The sequence below is a fragment of the Corvus moneduloides genome, chromosome 5 (genome assembly GCF_009650955.1).
Source record: "Corvus moneduloides isolate bCorMon1 chromosome 5, bCorMon1.pri, whole genome shotgun sequence".
Classification (NCBI taxonomy): domain Eukaryota; kingdom Metazoa; phylum Chordata; class Aves; order Passeriformes; family Corvidae; genus Corvus; species Corvus moneduloides.
Window position 1 is genome coordinate 70,055,444 of NC_045480.1, and position 23,805 is coordinate 70,079,248.

Below are 23,805 nucleotides of genomic sequence, written 5' to 3' on the forward strand. Positions count from 1 at the left end.
GTTGAGAGCTACTCAGGAATTGTATCACCTTGTTTCACAGCCCCAGCTCCCCAAATTATACTGTTTATTGCAGGAAGAACACGATGCAATTTGTTTTGCCATTATCTGTGTGACAACAACGTGTGCCATGCAAATGTCATGAGCAGAGATGACAGCAGGCTTTGGTGTGAGAAGCAGAACAGGTTGGATTTAGGGTATGCTAATGAGATTAGAGGGAGACAAAATATAAGATAATATGAGCAGAGGAGCATGTGGATCCATCCAGGGATTTCTGAAATGGAAAGCTAAATAGGCAAAGATTGAGCATCAGGTTTAATTTATCACTTTCATCTCTTTCTGCTTTTGAAACCTAGTTAGTAGGATGGTCTTGGGCAGAGTTTTAAGGAAGAAAATGTCATCAGGCATTATTAATCTTACCTATATATAATTGCCTAAAAGAAGGAAAGGAAAGCAACGTTGTTTATCTTTGTTCTGAAGCCTGCAGAGATTGTGGCTATTTTGCATAATGCACACTGGTATCAGTTCATGTGATAGTCTATAAAATGAATATTAAATGCTTCTGGCCAGCTCTTAATCCTGCTCACGGAACACAGAGCAAGTTCTCCCCTCAGGAAGGGCCCCGCTGGCCGCCGGTGCCAGGCTCCACCCGGGCACTCCCGTCCATCTCCTCCTCCTGGCAGAGCCTGGGCAGGGACCCCACGTCACCGAGTCCCTGCGCCCGATGCGGCTCCCGGGCTCGGGGCACGGCCCTCTGGCCCTGCGCAGTGCAAGGGGCTCGCTGGCTGCTGCCGAGCCCCGACTGCTGGGATTTGAGTTCCTCTTCCAGAGCAGCCGCTTTCCCTAAGAGAGGCAGGGCAGCCGGCATCGCACGGGAGCACAGTCGTCCTTGGGGAGCTGCTCCTTCCTGGCAGCGGCAGGTGGGAGCTACCTCATCCCGAGCTCAGGACAAGGGGAGGAATACCTGGATCGTCACCTGCTGGTGACTGCTCAGGCCTGGGGATCTTCCAGCCCTTCAGTTCCATCCGGCCGAGCAGAGCTGTGGGTGTTCCCGTGCCTCAGGAGCGCCTGGAGCCATGGGCGGCATCAGTCGGTGAGCTGGAGGCGGCACAACCAGCCTGGTGTTCGGATAATAGGACATTACCTTTTTAGGATAATAAGAGAATGCAGATAGGCTGCATTTTATGCCTTCATTTCGGGGGAGGCTTCCTACCCTTTTATCCCACGTGTGGTTTTTTGCTACACTAAAGCAGCTCTCACAACAGACTCAAATGTGTGAGAGGTCCATTCCCTGTCACCATCTGTGGGGATGTCCACGGTCAATTCCACGACCCTGTGAACTGAGACTAATAAACTGGGCGTTTTTCTGGTCTCAGAGTCGGAGTCTTAAGTCCTGGGTTTGTTTTTTTTTTTTTTTTTTGTTTGTTTGGTTTTGTTTTTTTTTTTTTTTGGTGGGGGTGAGGGTGTGGAGGGCTCAGGGACAAAGTCCTGCACTGTTGGCACTTGGAACCAGTCCCATCTGGCCTGGCCCAGGGCTGTGAAACAGTGACTTCAGTCCTGTGTTTTGGGAGTGCAAAGCCTTGAGCACAGAGCCCAAATCCTGCATTTCGGGGCCCAGCAACAGACCCAAATCCCGTGTGCGAGTGCTTGGAACACGGAGCCCCGGCCCAGCGCTGTCCGGGCTCGGCCCCGGGCTCATCGGGGCGGGTTCAGGGCTGAGAGCACCGCTCAAGCCCTCCATGCTGGGGCTCCGCAGCAGAGGCAGAGCTCTGGCTGAAGCCCTTCCCACACCCGGGACACGGGTGGGGCCTCTCCCCGGTGCGGATGTGGTGGCGGAGGACGAGCCGGGAGCGCCGCGTTGCGAGGCTCCTGGGGCCGGTGTCTGGGGACTCGGGACCAGCCCCCGCCCCGGTTCCGGGTCCGGGAGGCCCCACGGCTGCTGCCGGGGCGGGCAGGGAGGTGCCGGGGGCAGGAGGCGGTTCGGGAGCCGCGGCGTTCCCGGGCGGTTCCCCGGCCGCTGCTCGGGGACCCCGGCGCGGGCGCTGCGGGACCGGGCGCACGGTGCGGGGGCGGCCCCGGCCGGGGCTTCCCAGCCTTTATTCGGTGCCTGCGCGGAGCCGCCGCGCCCGTTCAGCGACCCCGGGCCCGACGGAGCGGGACGGGAACGAGGGTCTGGGGCCGCCGGCTCCCGCTCCCCGCCCGCTCCTCCTGCCCGCGGCGCCGGGACGGGGAGGGTGACACCGGGACGGGGCTCGGGGCGCGACAGAGCCCCGGGAGCCGCGGGGAGAAGCGGCACCGGCCACGGCCCCCGCGCCACCGCCGCCCACCTGCGAGCCCCGCCCCGGCCCCACCCGCAGCCGGGGGCGGCCCCGGGCCGAGGGTCCCGAGCGGCGGCCCCGGGCCGGGAGCGGCCCCGCGCGGGGCGGGGCGGGCGCGGCGCTGCCTCAGGGGCGGGGCGGGGCGGCACCGGCGGGCGGGGCCGGCCCAGGTGCGCGCGGCGGGGCCCGGCAGGTGCGCGGGGCCCCAGGGCGGCTGCGCGGGGCGGGGCCGAGGGCATTTAAACCCCGGAAGTCGCCCCCGGCGCCATTTCCAGCCCGGCGCTCGGTGGGGTCGGCAGCGGCCGGGCCGCGCTCCCCTGCCGGGCCCAGGTGAGGCGCGGGAGCCTCGGCCTCCCACCGCTGCTTCTCTCTGTCCCTTCTGTTCCCCTTCCTTTCTCCCCCTTATCTTCTCCTCCTCCCTGCCCCCCGCAAACCCCCAATTCCGCTCCCCCGCAGCTCTCCCCTTCCTCCCTCGCGCCTGCTCTCCCCCTGTCCCCGCTCCCTGCCCTCCTACGCATCCCGACCCTCCCTCTCTTCCTGCCCCGTTCTTCCCCGCTATCCCTGCCCTCTATGCGCCCTGCACCCCTCCGGCCGCCCCCTGCTCTCACACCTTCTTCCCCTCCTCTCTCCACGCTCCCTGCCCATCCCGACCCGACCTCTCCCTATGTCCGCTCCTGTCCCCCTTATCCTCCGCTCTTTCCCCCTCATCTCCCCTCTCTCTCCTTTACTCCTTCTCTCTCTCCCTTATTCCCCTTCCCTGTTTCCCCGCAGCCGCGGGGTTCGGGGCGCCGGAGAATAAAGCCCAGAGGGCCGGAGCCCGGCGCCCCTCGCTTGAGCCCCCACACGGGGCCGGGCCCGCTGTGCGGGTCCCCCCATGCGGTTCACACACACCGCCCGACACCGCCGGGGCTCCGGCTGTCCCCATCACACTGGGGGCTCCCGGGGGGTCGGGGGGTTTAGGATGGGCCCCCTCCTCAGGAGGCGGTCCGGGGGGGTTTAGGATGGGCCCCCTCCTCAGGAGGGGGTCCTGGGGGGGTTTAGGATGGGCCCCCTCCTCAGGAGGGGGTCCGGGGGGGTTTAGGATGGGCCCCCTCCTCAGGAGGGGGTCCTGGGGTGGGGTGGGGTGGGGAGGGCTGGGAGGGAGGGAGGGAGGGCCCCCTCCGGAGGGGGGGGTCCTGGGGAGGGGGTTGGGGCGGGCCCCCTCCGGAGGAGGGGGTCCGGGGTGGGAGGGGTCAAGGGGGGGTCCACCCCCTCCTGGCCCCTCCCACCCCGGACCCTCTCCTCCGGACGGGGTCCATCCCGACCCCCTCCCTGGGACCCCCTCCTCCGGACAGGGGCCCGGGGGGGAGGGAGGGGCGGGTGGGGTGGGTAGCAGAGGGGGTCACGTCACTCTGCACCATAAATATAAAATGTTCTCTGCAGCAGCAGCCTCGCCCCCCCCGTCCCCCCCCCCCCCGGGCCCCTGTCCGGAGGAGGGGGTCCCAGGGAGGGGGGTCGGGATGGACCTCGTCCGGAGGAGAGGGTCCGGGGTGGGAGGGGCCAGGAGGGGGTGGACCCCCCCCTTGACCCCTCCCACCCCGGACCCCCTCCTCCGGAGGGGGCCCGCCCCAACCCCCTCCCCAGGACCCCCCCCTCCGGAGGGGGCCCTCCCTCCCCTCCCTCCCTCCCTCCCAACCCTCCCCATCCCACCCCAGGACCCCCTCCTGAGGAGGGGCCCATCCTAAACCCCCCCGGACCCCCTCCTGAGGAGGGGGCCCATCCTAAACCCCCCGACCCCCCCGGGAGCCCCCAGTGTGATGTGGGGACAGCCGGAGCCCCGGCGGTGTCGGGCGGTGTTTGTGAACTGCATGGGGGGACCCGCACAGCGGGCCCGGCCCCGTGTGGGGACTTCAAGCGAGGGGCGCCGGGCTCCGGCCCTCTGGGCTTTATTATCCGGCGCCCCGAACCCCGCGGCTGCGGGGAAACAGGGAAGGGGAATAAGGGAGAGAGAGGGGGGACAAGCGGGGCAGAGAGGGAATGGGGGAATAGAGAGGGTAGAGGGGAGGTCGGAGGCCGGGTCAGGAGGGGCAGAGAGGGCGGACGGAGAATGAGAAAGAGGAACAGAAGCGGGATCGGAGTTTGTAGGGAAGCGGGGGGCGGGGGGTTATGGGGAGGCCGGGTGCGGGGGGTGTAGGTAAGAGAGGTAGAGGGGGAATGGGGGCGGTGGTCGGGCTGGGTGCCCGGGGAAAGGAGAGGGGAGGAAGGAGGGGTAGACTGGGAGCTCGGGATGTACAAGGAAACAGGGAGAGGAGGGAAGGGGGTTTCAGGAGGGGAGAAGGAGCGGGGTAAGGAGGAGAAAGAAGGAGGGGTAGAGCGGAGGGTCGGGGTGTGCAGGGAGAGGACGGAAGCGGGCACTGAAGGGAGGGAAGGAGAGATACAGGAGGGGAGAGGGAGCCGGGTCACGGGTAGGAGGGGGAGGAATGGAAGGGCAGTGTAGGGGGTCGGGGTGTGTAGGGGAGCAAGGAGAGGAGGAAAGGGGGTGTTCAGGAGCGGAGAGGGAGCGGGGTAAGGGGTACGAGGGGGAGAAAAGAGAGACAGAGGGGGAGACCTCACCTGGGCCCCGCCGGGGGAGCCCGGACCGGCCGCGTCCGGCCCCACCGCGCTCTGAAGGAGCAAATGGCGCCGGGGGCGATTCCTGGGGCTCAAATCACCTCGGCCCCGCCCCGCGCAGCCGCCCTGGGGCCCCGCGCACCTGCCCGGCCCCGCCCGGCCCGAGCACCTGAGCCGGTCCCGCCCCATCCCGAGCACCTGAGCCGGTCCCGCCCCATCCCGAGCACCTGAGCCGGTCCCGCCCCATCCCGAGCACCTGAGCCGGTCCCGCCCCATCCCGAGCACCTGAGCCGGCCCCGCTCCATCCCGAGCACCTGAGCCGGCCCTGTCCCGCCCCGCCCTTGGCCCGCCCTTGGCCCGCCCCGTGCGGGGCCGCTCCGGGCCCGGGACCCTCGCTCAGGACCCTCGCTCGGCGCTGTGCGAGCCCCGGCCCGGGGGCCGCTCCCGGCGGAGCTGCGGCAGGGCCGGAGATTCGCTCCCGGCTCCTGCCGGTGTCCTGCTCTGGCTGCGCCCGGCTCGGCTCCCCGGGCACGGGCCCGCTCCGGCCGCGGGGAGCCGGGGCTCTGCCGGTGCCGGGGCAGACTCCGGCATCCCGTGCTGAGCCCGCCGCGCGGGGCTGGGCTCTGCCCGTGCCCCCAAACGCGGGGTTTGGGCTCTGCTCTGCTCTGAGCCCTAAAACCGTCCCGGGAGCCCGGGCTGAGCCCCAAAGCACGGCACTGGGGCTCCGCCTCCAGCCCCAAAGGCAGGTCCGAGTCGCTGGTTCTGAGCTCTCCGTGTGGCCGGGTGAGCCCGGGATTGGGCTGTGCCAAAGGCAGGCCTTCGAGCTGAGAGCAGAGACTCACGCTGAGCCCGGTTTGAACACCAGAACACGGGATTTGGGCTTTACTTCAAGCCCCCAAAACGTAGCACTTAGTCTCTCTTTTTGTGAAGCCCAAACCCCAAAACACAGGACTTGGTCTCTGTCTCAAGCCCCTAAATTGCAGAACTTTCTGTGAGCCCAAATGTTGTCTGAGTGACCCTGGTTTCAAGTCCCCAAATTGTGACTCAGTTAATATGTCTGCACTTGGCCAAAGTAGCCTGGTTTTGAGCAGCCAAACTGCAGCACTTGCTCTTCATTTCAAAGCCCAAACACACAGACCATGTGTGGTTTTTTAGGCCCCCAAAACACAGGACTTGGTCCCTGCTTCTCAGCCCTAAATGGGGCCACATAAGGCCAGCAGGATTTGCTCTCCATTTCTCAGCTTTATCACTGGCCACATAAGCCTAGTTTCAAGGCTCAAACACTCTACAGGACTCAGTCTCTGCCCTAAGCCCCCACAATGCAGGACTTGGAGCCCAAACCTGGGTGAGTGACCCTGGTTTCAAGGTCCCAAAACACAGGACTTAGTCTCTGGTTTTGAGGCCCTAAAATGTAGCACTTGGTCTCTGACTTAAGAAAAAAACACAGGGCTTAGTCACTGTCCCTGAACCCCAAATCTGGTCATATGAGCCTGGTTTCAGAGTCCGAAATTCAGGATTTAGTCTCTGGTTTTAAGCTCTGCGCCTGAATTTTGAGCCCTGCAAACGCAGCCCTTGGTCTCTCTGTGAGCCCAAAAATTGATCAAATGAGTCTGGTTCTGAGCCCCTGAAACATAACAGTGATTTGAGTCTCCAAAAGCCCAAAACTGCGTGATTCTGTCTCAGTTCCAAGGCTCCAAGCCCAGCATTGAGTCCTGTTCTGAGTCCCCCAAACCCAGTGCCTGTGATGATTACAATTCATTATTTCTATATAAATATTCCTCTAATTGCTAAAGCAGGAGAGAGGATATAACAGGTTTTCCTTTAACAGATTTTTTATTTAAAAATCTACACAGAAATTGCAGCTTACATGTCCCCTTCTCTTCTGAAGTATTTAATACTTCTAATATATTTCTTTTTTCACATTACTGATTTGAAAAGAGCAAATTCAGTATTCGTCATTTGACCTCAAGTAACACTGAAAAATACTTTAGTGTAGAAACATTTTCTGAGTAATATTACGAAGTGAAACAGACAGAATGGTGTTTGCCCATCTCCTCCTGCCATTCCTTCATGGGGAACAGTGGCTGGTGCTGCTGGATCTTTCTCCCCAAGGGATGGGAGCTGTGTGTCAGACCCTGGAGGCAGCTGAGGTGACGATTAAACAGTCAATCAGCCCCCGTGCTGCTCCCTGGGATTTCGGTGCTGCATGGTGTGGGCAAGACAAATTCCAGGAGTCTGGAAGCCAGGTTCCTAAGATTCCTTTGGCAAGAAGAGAGGCCAGTACATCCACCCTTTACAAAAGGTGGCTGTGAGGAATTTGTCCATGCCCTCCTACCAGTGAGACATTTTCTGGGCACTGTGGGTCATTACAGCACAGACTGGAACCAAATCTGGTGGCAAAAGTTGTCCTTCCTAAGACTGAGCTACCATTAATAGGGTAAATATGACTGAGGGTAATGGCCAAAATCCCTGACAGCCTCAAGTTTGCCAGCAGTGGATTTCCACGTGCCTTCAGCTGGGGATTGGGAACCTTGGCTGAGCACAGAGCACTGAATGTGCCGCAGACGGGGCCTTGAGACTTCCTGTGCACACGTGAGCAACAAGCAATGGTTGGGAAAAGCTTGGGGTTCCCACCTTCCCCAGAGCACTGGTGGCAGAGGAATTCTGCCTGGGGTCAGGCACGTTGAGAGGTCCCATAAAGGCACCTCATCCCCTTTGCCCTGACACCTCATAGGCCCTTGTTAACTCTTCTCTTTTTATGGCCCTGCAGGTAAAGGAGTTCGTCCTACTGGAATATCCCTGGGGCTGCCAGCGAGGAACTCTTGAGCTGCCCGAACACAAAACCAGATGCACACGTTCTCCATGGGATCAGTGTGCTCTGATGGGTGAAGCTGCTCCAGCTCCACGGAACAGGGACACAGAGCAGCCCCAGCACAGGCAGAAGGCTCTGAAGTGACACCGGGCTGGTGGGGAACAGCGTTTGTCCCAGGATTATCATCAGGCCCCTCACAACCACATTTACACTCGCGCTGCGTGGATGGGGACTTGTTGACAATTCCCTGAATTCCAGTTTGGAAGGAAAAGTTTTGTGTCTGACCTTTTATCTCCAATGCTGTGGGTCTGCCTGCCTTGCTGACATGTCTTCGATCCATCCCATTCCCTCCATTTCAGTTACAGATGAGGAAAGCTAAAGTAGCAACGCTGCTCTTTTCTCTGTTTTGCTTTTGGCTTACAGTGTTATCAAGCGATCCTGGGTTTAGCTTTTGCCTTCACTGCTCTCACAATGGATGACTGATAAGGAATGAACTTCTCTCACTCACAACTGCTCCAATACGAATTTTTAAAATCCCTTTGGACTGAACAAATGCAGAAGATATTATTGACAATTTTCAAATGACATAATAAATCTTAATACGGTTTTTCATACATATGTACTCACAAAGTCAGAGCTTTATCTGAACATAATCTAAATGCTCTGAAAATTTTCAGAGGTCTCACAAGTATGAAGACACTTTTCTCAAAGTCACAGGAGGATTAAAAGTGAGAGACAAAAAGACATTACCAAGAAACCAGCTGGGTACTAAGTTCCCTTGGAAGGATTTAGCAATGACAGCACTCCAGTCTAAAAACTGGTAGCTGAGAAAGGCAACCTAGATATAGGAATGGAACCAAGGGATGGCTTGACAAGAAGCAACCCAGCAAGTTCTGACTCTGCTGTGATTTTCTTCCTGCCCCCTTCCACCCCTCAAAAAAAAAAAAAAAAAAAAAGCACCAAGTTATTTCAGATGTAAGCACCTTAAATAAATGGCATCTGTCCTGAAGTCTTGTAAAACAAACTGTAGCTCTCTAGTGGGAATGTTGAAATGTTGACAAGCCCTTCTGTGTAGCAATGCAATGCTGCCCCCTCAGAGAACAAAGCAAAGCTCCTGGGAAATAATTTAAAAACATTTTGCTCAGCTTGTGATGCAAATACAGACTTTTCAGGTTCTGCAGAAATAAGCCAGAAACCCACAGAATATCACCAAAACAGACTAAGGTAAGGAGACCGACTGATGTTTGTCCAAATGCACCTGAAAGGAAGCGAAAAGGCTGGGAAAGAGAGAGGACAGGAAGGTTTCTGAGTAGCTTCCTCTCTGTCCTTCTGATTTTTTATTTTTGTAGTCTGATGATGGAGGCAAAACATTTTTTCATTAATCCTGAAGCCTTCTCCTTCATCTGGAAAACTGACACCAATTATGACTTTAGCTTCATACTTTACTAATTCAGAATCTTGTTAGAAAACAGTATTTGCATATTCAAATCTGGTATTTTCACTGGTGTGTGCCTATATTCTGTGTCAAGCAAAGCTTTTCTTACGTTACCTTTTTAATGGTGTCACAAATAGCAGGGCCTCCTCATTACATAGATCATACTTGGTTAGCTCAATACTTCCAACTGTTCTTCATCTCTGTTACTTTTTGATTTAAGAAGAAAATCTACTGAAAAAAATAACAAGGAAAACCAAGTATTTTAAAATGGATCACTTAATTGCTGATGTCTATCTAACAAAGCCATCTATGGGTTATTTTGGCAACATGGTGAATTTCGGAGGTAGCTGACCTTAAATGGGGCATTTCTGGGTAAGAAAACAGTCAAATCAAGACTTGAAAAATTAAGACACAAACGACAGAGAGGAGCCAAGTCACGAAGTCTCTTATTTCTCTCCTTTCCCAGTCTTTCTCATAGAGCCATAATTCACTAAGGGAGTGTTTGAACATTTCCACAACTGCAAGAGTTTGGACAGAAGGAATGGGTGAAGGAAATGCATTTTACCATTTAGCCCATACATGGTGGTCTCCTCCTATTTAAAGATGCAAGCCTGAAAAATTAAGAGGTGTGAAATCCATACAGTCCAAGGTGTGAAAAAGAGACAGACAGGCATTTAAAACATTTATCACTTTTTATATATACTGATGTTTAAAACAGCATTGTTTAATGACACAGTATTTTTTCTAAGGTACCTGAGTCCCTCATTACTGCTGAAGCCATTTAAAGAGATTATTCAATTTTTACATAATTTCTGCAGCACAATGAGGAAATCCCACGATGGCTGCATGAGCATTCTTGCCATTGCTTGTGGTTTGAGATGCAGTGAGTTTCCTGGACCATTGTGAGAGAAAATCATGTGCTGAACATGTAAGCCAGCAATGAATGAGTAAATAGCTGCTTCTCTGAAGATCAGCTCATTAAGAAGCAGACACTGAATGAAATAAGGTTCCTGGGAGTCTGTAGCACCACACTTGCCAAGAAGAGAGGCATGAAGCCTCGTTATGTGCCATGACCAAGCAAAAGGAATTTCTACCTAGGCAGGATATGTGGTTAATATTCTGCTCTTGTGCTTCGCCCACTGAAGTTCCAGCGTGCTTTTATTTATGATGTGGTTCTTGTTCAGCACATTTCCATGTGAGCAACTGCGAGTGGCTCTGTCACCCTGGGCACAGAACGGAGCCCAGCTGAAACGCCAGAGGCTGCAGCTTTCTTTGTGATGTGAAGAAAACCAAAGAAAAATACCAGAATTTTTCTTTTTTTTTTTTTCTGTGACAAAAGCCTCAATAACAGCTTTCTTATTCAATAGAATGGTCTTGTATGGATATATTACAGCTGGTCAAAAGACTCCAAGGTTATTTAGCTTTTAGTTAGCTTTTTTGTACAGTTAATTTTGTTAGTCATAAATAGCTGAATGACACAGTATTTGTGTAACTTAGCAATACCCAGTAATATTCACAGCTTAATTAAATAATTCATATGCCAATCTCTAGTCAGGATGCAAAAAGACCAAAAGACAAATTAAATAATCATAGCTCACTTGGCCAATTTGTTGAAAAGGAGGAGCAGGGTCTGTTGAGACATATGGCAAACAATGTTTTCTGCAAAACAGCAAACTAAAACACATCACTACTCCCATGTAGTAGGAGGCATGATGCATTTTCAAAGCACTCTCACCCAGAGCAGCAGGTGTGTAACTGAGCAGTTGCACCAGTGTTTTAACAGGGAATTCGATTACCATGAACTGAAAGGTAAAGGGAGGAAGGCAGGAGAAGGGATGAAATATGAATTAAAATCTCAATTTCCCAAGAAATTTTTTTTATTGTTTGGAAATTTGTGAAATGTGACAAACAAAGAAGTGATTCAGAACACCCACTGCACTGAGATCTGTCTCTGCCAACACATGCATAAGTAGGAATCAGCGCTGGAATTAACTTAAGCACCCATGCCAGCAGGAGTGAGGAATGAAGCCACAGATTTAGTTGCTATACATCTGCCAAGGTTTGGGGCTTTTTCTTACATCCTGGCTTCATTCATACCTAATGACCCTGTTGTGATACATCCATACTGTATGCAAAAAAATACATACAGCACGAAAGTCCAAAAAAGTCACTATGTACTGCTTTACATTGTGTTTAGCAGACATTATCCCACAAGAGAACAACAACACTAACCTCAAATAACTATAGTTTTCTCTTGACCAGGTTCTCTGCTATGGTGATGTTATTTATGGTCATCCTGGTGTCACACAAGCAGCCTTGTGCAGGGAAATCCACTGGTGGCAGCACAATGGTAAGTGATCTATTTGTTCGTATTTTTCTATTGCATATTTGAAAAAGTTAAACCCAAACAAAACCGCCAAGATACTATACTCCTTGAGAGGAAGAACACGGTTTATGTGTCTCAGCTTTGCCAAAAAACTCTGGAAACCAATGCTTCAGTTTGTGAATAAAGATGTAGGCACAAACACTGCCTTGAGCAGGGTGAAGACCACCCTTGGGCAGAAGTGTTTTGGAGCTGCAGTGGTGAAAGGATGGGGATGTGCTTTGTTTTGCAGAACATTTGGGTATGTATAACAGGCCTGTCTAAACAGAATTGGTGTGTCTGATGGCTGATCCAATGTTCCAAGGAGGTCCTCTATTCAGAACTTGTTTTCCTTCCCACTTACCCTACTTTGTGTATTGTGCTAGATTATACTGGTTTCATAAGTGGCAGTCACAGTTACTGTCCATCTGGATATGTTTTGAGGCTCTGTAAAGTTTTAACAACTGTGAAGAGGGAAAATACTGAAGTATGCAGCCAGTCTGAAGTGGTTATCTTGAGCTTTAACCTACTGTAGCCAGCAAGGCACAAAAAACCCTTCACAGGGCATGTAAAACTTTTTAAGATTTGTACCTTAATAACACAGCAAAAAGCATTCTCTTACAAGATAAGAGATTCTCTCTTTGTATCTGTAATCTCTTAATGAATGAAAATTGTTATAATATTAAAATCATACTAACACATCTCTATACATTCAGTCTTGATTCAGGACATGTATAACTGAATCAGATACTTGGTTAACTCTTGCACTTGTCTTATTGCTTGCCATTAAACAAGGAGATTTTATACTTTTCAATATTTTTAGTAAGAAAATTTATTCTCATATTATTCATGATGGAATGCCAATCAGTTCTCAAAATGCTTGTACACGCTTGTCATGTTTTTTCCATGTTTAAAAAGCCTTATTTTCCATGTTATCCCAGACTAAATTACCGTGTCAGTCTTTAACTCCTAGCTCTGTGATGACACATAATGATATACATCTGGCTAGGCAAGAGCATGGCTCTGCAAATGAACTACTCTGGTGCCCATCCTGAGTCTGTGCAGGCCTTTTGAGGTCAGTAAGGTTTAGACTGGTCATCTTTAAGTGTTAACAAGTCAGGGTCAAAGGGACACAGGGTATTGGGACCATGTCTCTCTAAGGTACCGCCGGCACATCATCAGCTAAGGCACAGCTGATCTCCCTCAGAGCCTGGGCTGGGGTTTGTTCCCTGCCAGGGCTGGCTTTGTGCCAAGCCGGGCCATGGCATGTGAGCGCAGACCAGCACAGGCCACTCACCAGCTCTCTTTGCTCCCTCAGCCCTCGGAGCTGCTGCAGGCACTGGCACCGCTCCCTCCGCTCAGCTCCTGCCTCAGGGCTGCCGGCAGGATGCGCAGGCTACCCCTGGATGGTGCTGACTGCAGCTCCCTTGGCACCTGTGAACACATTAATGGGAAACAAGAGCACGGCTCCCAGTGCCAGATCTGTGCTGGGACTGCCTCTGCGAGAGGAGATTTATTGGCATGGCGAGTCCAGCTGAGCTGGGAGCTGAGCCTTTCTGTTCAGTGACGGGTACAAAAGGATGTGGCACTGGCCAAGTCCTGGTCCCCAGCGTGCCTTTGCACTGCCTCACTGCTCCAGCCTTCAGGTAGCTCCAAATCACACTGCTGTCCAGGTTTGCTTTCTGATATATTGATGAACACACAGCAGAGGAGAAGCCAAATCACACAAAACTGTCTTGTTTTGATATATGGGGCAGTTAGTTACCATCAGGCCTCAGAGCAAAATAGTACCTGGGCTGAGAACAGGGCTCTTTGCACAGCAGCTGAAACTATGCCTGCAATTCCAAGTGTGATTTAAGTCTCTCTTGTTCTTACACAGCTTCTGGTACTTCATCCCTTGGCTATCCCAGATAGGCCGATAAATTCTTTCCTTTGTCATTTGTAATGGAGGATTAAACCATGTTGGGCTGGAGAAAATCTCTTCTGCTGGGGGGGGGGGGGGGTGGAAGTTACTGCGAGACTATCATAAGGCAGAGATGCTGTTGAAACAGCAAAAGATTTTCCTCAAGGTTCTTAGTACCCATCTGCAATAAATTTTTATGAGGGTTTGGATAAAGTAGAGGCCTGGGCTAACCAGCAGGCTAGTAGTTTGGAAAGCTGCACAGCAGAGTTACTGGCAAATCTTCGTTTTATCCACCCTGACAGGTTCTGCCATACTATTTATTTTTCTAATGCAATAATATAAATCACTGTCAGGTCATCAGCATTCCCACAGTTTTCCAAAGTACTTTTGTGTCTGCCAAAGGTTCCCGCTGGACCTCTAGGCCTACAGGATGCTATACAAGCTCCTTTAATGGAGTGTGTAGTGCTGAGCTGTGCTATGCTGCAACATTCCTGCTCAGAGGAAGAGCTGTAAGGAATGAGGTGGTCCCAAGAGTTACAGTTTAAGGAACATATTAAAGACCACCTCTAGTGATAAAATGTCTTAAACCGTGAAAGCAAAGCAAAGCAGTATTTTACTTAAACAAAAGCTTTTTTCCTTCACTATCCACTTAAGAGAATTCTATATGAGGAGCCCAGAGTAAAGTAAGACACTGTCAGGATACTGGAATCTATGCCATACTTCTGAGACCCATACTCCAGCTGAAAATAGCTTAAGAGCAACGTGTGCTGGCCACGTGTTCCCCTGTGCCTTGTTGTTCAGCTTTTCTTTTAGGTAACTCTTTCCCTTCTTCTTTTTCTAAACTGTAGTGGAGCACTTCCAAAAAATGTTAAAAAATGAAATAGAATTCAGTTCACTGATTATTTTGTGAGAATCTTACTTCTGGGAGTTTAAATTATTGCTTTTACCAGCCAATACCACGACAGAAGTCCCAACAACAAGAGGTGGGGTCCCAGATCCCAGGGCTGCCCCTGCCATGCCACAGCAATGCCACAGTGCTCTCGGGCTGCCCTGCTTTGCTGAATTTCAGGAAATCAAAGCTCCAGCCATGCACAACAGGCCCTTTTATTTTCAGATCATCTCAAGGGTTTCTGAGAGTGGGAAGAAACCAAATGACAGCTAATGGATCAAGGAGGGCCTGACCTGAGGATAAGGTTAAGTGGTGCAATAATCTCCATCCTGAACTTGGTGCTGTGCAGCAGCTTCCTTGATGTGCTTGATCACCAGGTGAACCACTCTGAGAAAACCTCACAGATTTTCTGCCCATGTCACTTAGAGCAAAGCTTCTGTTAAACACCTGAATACTCCCCTAAAACACTTCCTTTTTATTAATTAATGACTACTTTCCTCCACACTACACTCACTGATAAACTTGCCCTATTTCTGTGCACTGTCCTTTCTTTGGTGCTCTGATTTTTTGCCTCCAAAAGAAAAAGTATCCCATTTTCTAGATCTAAAACATTTCTTAGTTCAATTATAGGATTTCTTCTTTGAAAATCGAAAAAGTTAATGCATGAGTTCTCTTTGTTTGGCTTTGTTGTGAGTGAAGGAATGGTCTGGCTGCAGAGTTGTTTTTTTTCACAGAGCATTGGATGGGCATATCAGTCAGATTTTTGCTTTTCCTTCTTTGAAGGAAAGATAAACTAACTAATGAGTTGCAGAGTTTCTCTAGGCAATGGCCTCTTTATGCTTGTTGTTAAGACCAGTGTAGGCAATGTTATCCACAAACCTTATTAAGGAAAAATGTTTTAATGTCCTTTTCTCAGAGACATTACACATATCTTTCCAGTGGAGGAAAAACAGCTGAGCTAAATTTCGAATTTCTCTAAAATAAGAAAGAGACCATCAGAGTCTCTTCTCAAGGGAACCCACAAGGATTTATTCCCAATATATAATGTCCCAACTCAACCCAGCCATACTCTTGGTATATCATTGGGCTGGAGAAGCTCTTGAACTTACAAGACTTAACACCAATACACCAATGGTATTTCAGTATGGAGAGAAGAAACAGCCATCTGATTTAAAATAAACCAAACACTGAATAGAGGTAGGAAAGGTCATCATGATGAAGATAAAAAGTGAAGGAAACTCTACTCACCGTTTCGGGATCATGTACGAAGTTCTAAACATTAATGAACATAGCTACATTGAAATACAATATGTCACTTGAATATACTACCTGAAATTTAAAAATATCAGGCTATGAGCTGATCACAAGATCAGTCAAAAGAAACGCTGGGGTAGGAGACCAACACTTGGTATGCAGACAAGCAAGGACTTGAATCTGAGCTCTGGAAGGTAGAGGGAACGGAGCAGTAGGCCGTGCAGTCAAGTAGGCAGCCAAGAAAAATGGAAAGGAACTGAAAAACAGAAAGGATAAAAATAATCCTTCTAAGAAAGTTACTCATCTTGTCAGGATGGAAAGGCTGCTAAGGAATTGGTTTGGAAACAGTGGCAGCTGCAATCAAAAAGTCTACTGTATTTGTAACAAAGGTACACAGATATTCTACTCTGACTTGGCTGTGAATTGTACAGATAAGGAAAGTGCAATTAGAAGTTTTTGAGAGATTTACAGAGTAGCTCCCTGTTTAAAGTGTTCATATGAGTGAAGGAGATGCGTGAGGGGATTCAGAAGTGGATGCAAGTTGTTTATAACACAAGCATTAAAGGTAGTATGCTTCTGTTTTGTTGGCATTCAGAAAAGACATTTGAATAACCTGTCATCTCTGCCAGTTGTTTTCAGCAAACTTACTCTTTCCCAAAGAAGCTGTGTGTGACTGATCTGTGAAGCAACTGCTGAGTTACAATGCCACAAGTAACTTGGAATTGCTGTCTGTTTGTGTTCTCTGGTAAGTTCAGCATTTTCACTTAATTCAGACTGTTGTTGTCATGGCTCATGCTTTCAGCTCTAGGAATCCTCTGTCTGGCTTTTTGAGTTGGCCAAGGGAATTCCTGTACAAATAAACTTACAGGATTTTGTGTCAAGGGATCTTCTAGCTAATTCTCAAAAGGTCAGCATTTCTTCGGTTTGGTTGATTTCCCTGGACTGAGAAGGAACACATCAGTGAAGAAAATTCACACTTCTCCCAGCCCACAGGCTGGTTAATAACTGAGGTGCTAATGCATGGTCCTTAGGCTTCCAGACTGACACAGCAGCTTGGGAGGAGAGAAAGGATTTTGTGTCCTTGATGTGTCTGGTTTATGGTACCACAAGACCCAGCAGAGCTCACCACTCTGAACCCGCTGTCAGTGTTTGTTCCCACATGCACATCTAGGCACCTTGATTTTAGCAACATATATCCCTAGCAGGAAAGAGAAAAAACAAAAGTGAATGAAATACATTCGGAGTCTTAATAAAACAATAAGAACTATAGCAGAAAGAATAATGAAACATTGGAAATGATTTATGGATGTAATGGATCACTCTCTCTGTCTTTGCAGAAAGAAAATATCCAAATTACCTCAGCTTTCATACTCATATTCCCAGTGACTGCAGATGAGGAACTTTTAAATGTTTAAAAGTATGTTTAAGACTGGAAATGGTTATAAAAGATCAGAGGCTTTCAAAATTCACTTTGTACGAGGTCTAGTGAGTGCAATGCCAAGAGCAATATATGAAATCTGATCTGACAGTTTCATAATTTCCCTTTGTTTGAGGAGATCCCTGTGCAATGAAAACGTACAGCATCATGCCAGGACTAAAAGAAACAGTTAGTGGAAAGGACTCAGAGGTAAAGACCACTAGGCAGTTTCTCACTGGCAAAATATAAAAAGAAAATGAAGAATTAACTACATTAAGAAATCCCAAGGAGCGTGGTTTAGATTAAAGGACACTCTCTTCAATCAGGCCGCTGGAACATTGATGTAGCACTGTTCATGCAGATGTTTGGAGAGTATTTCACAAACTCTAATTTTGGAGAGGGCTTCTAAAGACTGTTGCTCTTCCACTACTCTGTGCCACCTCCAATTTATCTTAAGCCTAAAATAGAAAAAAAAAATAAAGAAACTACAGCTTCTAGTTAAATAGGAGTCTTTTTAAAGAAATACAGTAAAACATAAGATATAGTCCAAATCCCATAGATCCTGTATCTGTAGTAGGCTGGCAGGGGTCTCCTTTTACCTATACACAACAAAAATGAAGTAAAAGCAAATCTGTCGAAACCCAGCATGTTTAATGTAGTCCCTTGGTTCATACTGGCTGCATGTGAACAGTGCATGGAGCAATAAATTGCTATATTGAAATCTTGGGAGTTCAGACTTGGTTGTGTGGTCTATCTTTAAAAGTCTGGTTCTGTATTAAGCTCTGGCTATTGATTTTTAGCAGACTATGCACCTGGTAGCAGTTCTTCAGCCCTTCTCAGATATATTCCAAGTTGGACCGTGTTCCCTTAAACATTAAGCGCACAAAAAGGTTACTTAAGTAAGATCTCAAGTAAGGGAGCTTGTGTTTGGGCCAAATTCTGGGCCAGTGCTCTGAAGTTCTGTTAATTAATTTTGCAAATTTTTGTTAAATTCTGACTATCAATTGATGAAGAGCTTTGAGTATACTTCAAGTCAAAAGGCAAGAGCTTAATCTTCTCTCAAACAGAAACAAACCTGCCAAGTGGCGCCAGTTCAGCTCTGAAAATGACAACTCCACTCTGCTTATGTTCTGTCTACTACATTTTCCTGCAGGAGAGGAGAAATGCTCCATGCTGCTGTTCCCCTGCCTGCTCCCCGTTTCTGACTTTGTGCATTTTTGGGTAGCTTTTCTGATCATCTCTCCAAGACTCTCTCATTGTCTGGAAAAGGTGTTACCTCATGGCAATACCCCAAGGAAATAGCTTCTCCTTTCCTTTCCACATTCCATTGTTGCAAGTGCTAGATGTGATGAGGGATGGCTCTTGTCTTAATGAAAGAGAGTGAAGGTTCCATTGACTTCACTGGGGTCAAAACTTCACCCTCGGGGACCTATTGGTAGAAATGGGAGGGAATTTCCATTTTCACAGAGAATTTGCAACCCTTAATTGTGTTGAAACTTCAAATATTTTCTTCACAGGGCAAAGTTCGTATCTTATTTCGGATGAATGTAGTGGCTGAGCGTCATCTGCTGCTGGAAAACCTTTGGAAGTTACTTAAAACTAAAACAGGCATAAAAGAGAATCGGGGTGGGAAAGGGTTGTTTGCCATTAAACACCAACACAAACCAAGCTGGGCTTTTTGTCTGTGCCCTGCCCTTTTTGTTCACACACTCCTCTTCACCCTCCAGACAGCCTTAGAATGCTAATTTTTCTAAGCACTTGGAGAATGAAAACTATTATAGAAATCAACTGAAATATTATTTTAAACCTTGTTTAATGAGACTGGATCCACACTATAAATAAAATCCTGATCTTTCCCTTCTTGACTTTCAAAAATGGTATTTCCCACACACTATACAATCTGTCACATTCCAATTCAAAGCAAATATTTGAAATAATTTTCAAAAAAAGGATGTTTACATGAACTGGCAGGTGAGATTTATGAAGAAATGGTTTTAAATAAAAGTGTTTGTCTCTTTTCACAGATATTTAGGATTTCTCTTCACATGGCAGCATATGATATGGATGCCCAGAAAGATTCAGTGCTATGATGCTGTAATGATAAAGATCTGATCGTGTCATTCTTTGTTGGGGTTTCCACCAGTTTCTGAACTTAAAGGTATTCAATTATTCTGTTTTTCTCAAGGGTAAAATATGCATGTAACCCTCAGTTAGCACTAAGAACAATGTGCAAGCCTTCACACATCAAAGACGTGACTATGTGCTTTTGTCTATCCTAATGGTTTGAGAGAAAATCTTGATAAATCAACATGAGATTTCTTTTTATTTTCCCTTTTTTCCCCTTTTTCTCTTTCTTACATTTTGTTGTCTTGATTAGATAAAAAATAATAGGGGGCTGTCAATCTGTTTTCTTTTCAGGTCTTCTCTGTCTCTTTCTAAATTAGTTACAGCCTGCTTTTTGTAGCTTTATAGCCAGCCTGACCTAATTTAATTACCATGACTTGTGTGGCTTAAAGATAAATAGTTTTATTCAGCCTGCTCACTTTTGTATAAGTTTTCCCTTTCACACATCTCTCTATATTTTGGCATTCAGAATTCTTGTCCACTGTTCTTCAGTAGGTTAACACAAGGTTGGTTTATAGCATTGTCCATATTTTCACAAAAAGGCCTTTGATGCTTTTAGTCCCTGCTTTGCTCTGAGTCTGGGGGCCTTTGTGGGACACAAATGAACATTAGCTGGGGCTCAGAAGCAGGGGATGGGAAATACAGCCCTATGCCCATCATGAGGGAGAAATCCTCAAAGCTTGCTTCTATACTGCTACTGTGGAAGATTTTTTCTTATTTAAGGAAAATACTTCAGAAATCAAAGCTTGAGACTTCTCTACAGATTATGGTAAACACATAAGTGGCTAGATGATCTCCAGTAACATAACTCTGTAGCATGAAAACGCCTTCAAGCTGTCCAAGAACACAAATGCTTCACACAGAGATGTCCCTAATGCCCAGATCCCTGAGGTTCATGCCAAGATCACTGACAAATCCTTCTACCATCCTGTTGGCCACCTTTGAATACAGAAAGCAAGCAACCAGCTTATAAACTCCAAAATCCTACTTAAAAGAAGGGATCATCATATTTCTTTCTCTCTGTCAAAATGGAGAAAGATTGACCAGGAAACCCTGAGTGATGCTAAATAGTTGTTAAAAAATCTGATTCAGGTTCTCTTACATTCCTATAATCAGTGCTTTTTTAAAAAAATCTCCCATATAACACTCAGATGAATGTACAGAGACTATCTCCATGTAAATATGTTGTGTTTTGCCTATGAACACTAAATATATTTTGCAGTAGTTTAAAAATAATTCTTTGGAGGCTTACTGCAGTTCTTAATACAAATGTAGATACAGAATTTAGTGTCATTTCTTGTGTCATCTGTATGTCATCTTAATGCTGCTAAAAGAGCCTCATGCCCTTTTTTAAAAATGCATCTACTTGGGTTTAAAAAGAGTATATCTGAGATCATTAGCAGAGGAAATGGCCAGCATTAATTCTAAACTACCACAGGTTTTAACAAAAAGAACAAACTGTGAAACTTAAAAGGAAACCTAACAAATGTGTTTTATGAATACATGTGCAAAATTTTGGTTACAATCAAATAAAATACTGATATGTGCCAGACACCTTGAAGTTGCTCTCCTGTGTCTAATTCTTCTGAGCTAGATTTAAATTAATCTCCCAGTACTCGGCCTCTTCCCACCCTTGTTAGTAAACTAACAAAAGCAATTTATACCAACCACATCATAAGCAAATATAAAATAAAATATAGCAAAATAAAAATAGCAAAATAGCAAAATAAAAACTCTTTCAAGCATTTGCTTCATCCTGTTGGACACCTTTACCTATAATCACAATAATCTTCTATTAAATAAAATTACATACATGCAAGCTTATTTCAATATGTAAAATGTTTTGTTTCCAAGTGCAATATTCAAATGCCTTGTTTCAGTACTGTTGGTCTATTAATCTGATGGCAGTATTCCACAGAATTTACATGAAACTAACCTGAATAGTTGTAAAGCTCCCAGGAAGCTGATTTGCTTCAGAACAGATTGTGACATTTCTGTAGGTGTACAAAAAAACCAAATCCAAACATTTCATATAAACTTTTCAAGAAATATTGCAATCCTCAGCAATATCACAGTTAACACATTTTGAGAAAACTCAAAACTTCAGAGCCTTAGGGCATATTTCTCACACAAATAGGTTCACCTGCAAAGGAATAATTCCCAGACATCCAGTTGGAGACATCTGAGTGGTTCAACCAGGCTTTCCCATTGTCCTTTTAATATTTAATAATGCCTATTTGGATCTTTTCCTTGACTGAACTGGAGTATAACTCATGAATACAAACAGACCAGTGTTTGACACTTGAGGCAGCTGCTATCATTGTCCTTAACCCTATCTGCTTCCTGTGTGCCATTGCCTCTGTGGAAGGAAAGATGAGCCAGAAGAGACAGGGAAGCAGTTCATGAATGGCTCAGGCTCAGGCTCAGTTTACTACAGTAACTTCCATCATAGTCTGATAATTTAAAAAAATTAGCACTCCGTATAATAACGAAGGCACCAGTAGTGGATAAGAACAGCAGAACCAGACACACATAAAATAGAATAGAAAATTTGTGTGGGACATGGAATCTGTGCTGAAGGACTCAAGTGAGAGTACCTGGGCTCCTTGAGAGGTTCTTCTGACAAAGGCAAAATGTTCTTGGCAACAGTGACTGGTCACTTCTGCTCTTCCTTCTAGGAAGGTATAAATCTGCTTCTTTTATGTGTCCAGAGTACTTTGCTTTTAAATGCTTCACAAAGGCTACCAGTATGAGAGTACAGTGGTCCTTGACCGCATTTGGTATCTATAGTTTCATGCAGCCAAAAGTAATATAAGAGCAACCACAGATGAATTTTAGAAAATTTCATTCCTTATTTACATATCTATGTTACACCCTGTACAAAAATTATGCAGAATGAGATATGCCATGAGGAAAAAAAAAAAAGCACAAATCAATTCACTGGTCTGAATGTGGATCAAACGCCAATTGCACTTGGCAGAAGCACACATCTGATCATTACTGCAGCCAGATTCCAGGAAATAAAGGACAAAATATGGCACATATTCCACTGCTCTCATCATGCACAGAAAACAGCTGATATTTCGAGGTTCTGAGGTTACAACATGTGGCTCTTCTAAAGAGCAGACTGCAACCTTGAGGGGCTTGTTTTGTTTTCCAACTGAAATCTGACATGCATTACATGTGAACATTTGGAAGTCATATTGTACATCAAGCATTACATCTAATTGCTTTAACTTGTACAGTGTGCAGTCATTAAAATGACTTCCAAAATAATGGAGCACTTAAGGGAACCCTCACCCACATGTGACCCAATAAAGAGGAGCAAGTGCCTAACTGCAAGCACTTTGTACTTTAGCACAGATCCATAAGCACCCTCTTTAAATGGGGTGATGCTTGCAGTGGATAGGAAGCAGGTCACCCTATGATCTATGGACACATAAACACATACAAGGAGAAATTATTTCTGGCACAGATTTACTTCACTCAAGATTCTCTGAGCAGCAGGGAGACATCTGATATGTAAAACAGTAGGCCCCAGCCAATTAGTCTGTGACAGATAAGAACCTTTCCCTTATTTGTGTTATAGGGTTTCTATGTGGCCTGTTCCTTCGATGATTTCATGTTCCCCTCTGACTTCACTGAAATCCAGTTTTTATCAACTGGGATTCTGGCATGCTTTCCAGGTGCAACAAAGAAATAACCTGTTTGGAAGGAAGGAAGTATGATATGTGGGCCTTGTTTCTGTCTTATGGGAAGCAATGCTTTTGTAGTTCTATTTCTCAAAAAAAAAAAAAAATCTGTGAACAAGGAAAGTACTTTATTATCCATACAAATGTACCCTTTCAAAGCATCACAGGGGATTCAACCATTAATATCTAACTGCAGCATCTATCTAACTATCTAACTCAAGTATGCTGCTTTGGAAATCTGCCTTGCCATACTGGTGCAAAAAAAGTTCATACAAAAATAGTCAAGAAACATTTAGAAAATCTCCCCCATCATGAATATCTTACATTGCCTTTTAAATCTGTGCATTACTACATTCCCAAAGTTAAGAAAAGTAAAATTCTCCTAAGCCTACATCCCCAAGGTGGATAGAGACCTGTGGGATCTGCTAGATTGTTGAGATGGCAATGTTTAGAACTTGTAAAATTTTAAACTGGTACTTGCATTACTCCACTACATCGGCAAAAGCAGCACCTCACACTTCTCTCAGTAATCATTTCACAGTGTGAGCCTCAATGATCATTCACACCCCTAAAAGGATTCCCATGGGGTTTTTTCCCTTCAATCTTGTGGCTCTGCATTGAAAGACCTACAAAGGCTTCATTCTACTGATGGGAGCAGAATATTCTGAGTGGCAGATGGAACAGCTCCTGAAACAACTTGGTCCATGGTAAAGGCAGTATTTCAACAAAGGCTATAGAAAATATTAGACCAAATGTTACAGGAAGCAAGAACTACCTTCTCATATACTTCTACTTTAAATTAAAAATTGAAAGGCCTGGCCAAAAAAAAAAAGAAAAAAAATTAAAGTTCTTTTAGGTATAGTATAGAAATCATTTTTGAGGCCTTACAGAAGGGATTTTTTCTTTCTTCTTCTTGTTAACTTGATTTATTTTTATGTATCCTGAGAAGCTGCAGTCAAACTTCACACAAAAATTACTTCCAACAAAAAGGGTTCATGCTTCTGGATAGAAAA

The 23,805-nt window shown here is 47.1% G+C and overlaps 2 long non-coding RNA genes across 3 annotated transcripts in view; one reads left to right on the forward strand and one right to left on the reverse strand.

Moving 5' to 3' along the window:
- Positions 1-367: 367 nt before the first annotated feature.
- On the forward strand, positions 368-21,580 carry LOC116444801. 2 transcript variants are annotated; one of them, XR_004240526.1, is made up of 5 exons: positions 368-1,090; positions 7,675-8,940; positions 11,414-11,501; positions 16,189-16,304; positions 19,001-21,580. It is a non-coding gene; the product is annotated as an uncharacterized LOC116444801 (long non-coding RNA). The 2 variants fall into 2 exon arrangements; XR_004240525.1 differs by lacking the exon at positions 368-1,090 and adding an exon at positions 2,559-2,645.
- The window catches only part of LOC116444802, a 66,427-nt gene continuing 51,678 nt past the window's right edge, over positions 9,057-23,805 (reverse strand). The window contains exons 4-5 of the long non-coding RNA XR_004240527.1: positions 21,037-21,094; positions 9,057-17,434 (exon numbers count right to left, since the gene is read on the reverse strand). This is a non-coding gene — a long non-coding RNA (uncharacterized LOC116444802). The remainder of the gene's footprint in view (positions 17,435-21,036; positions 21,095-23,805) is intronic.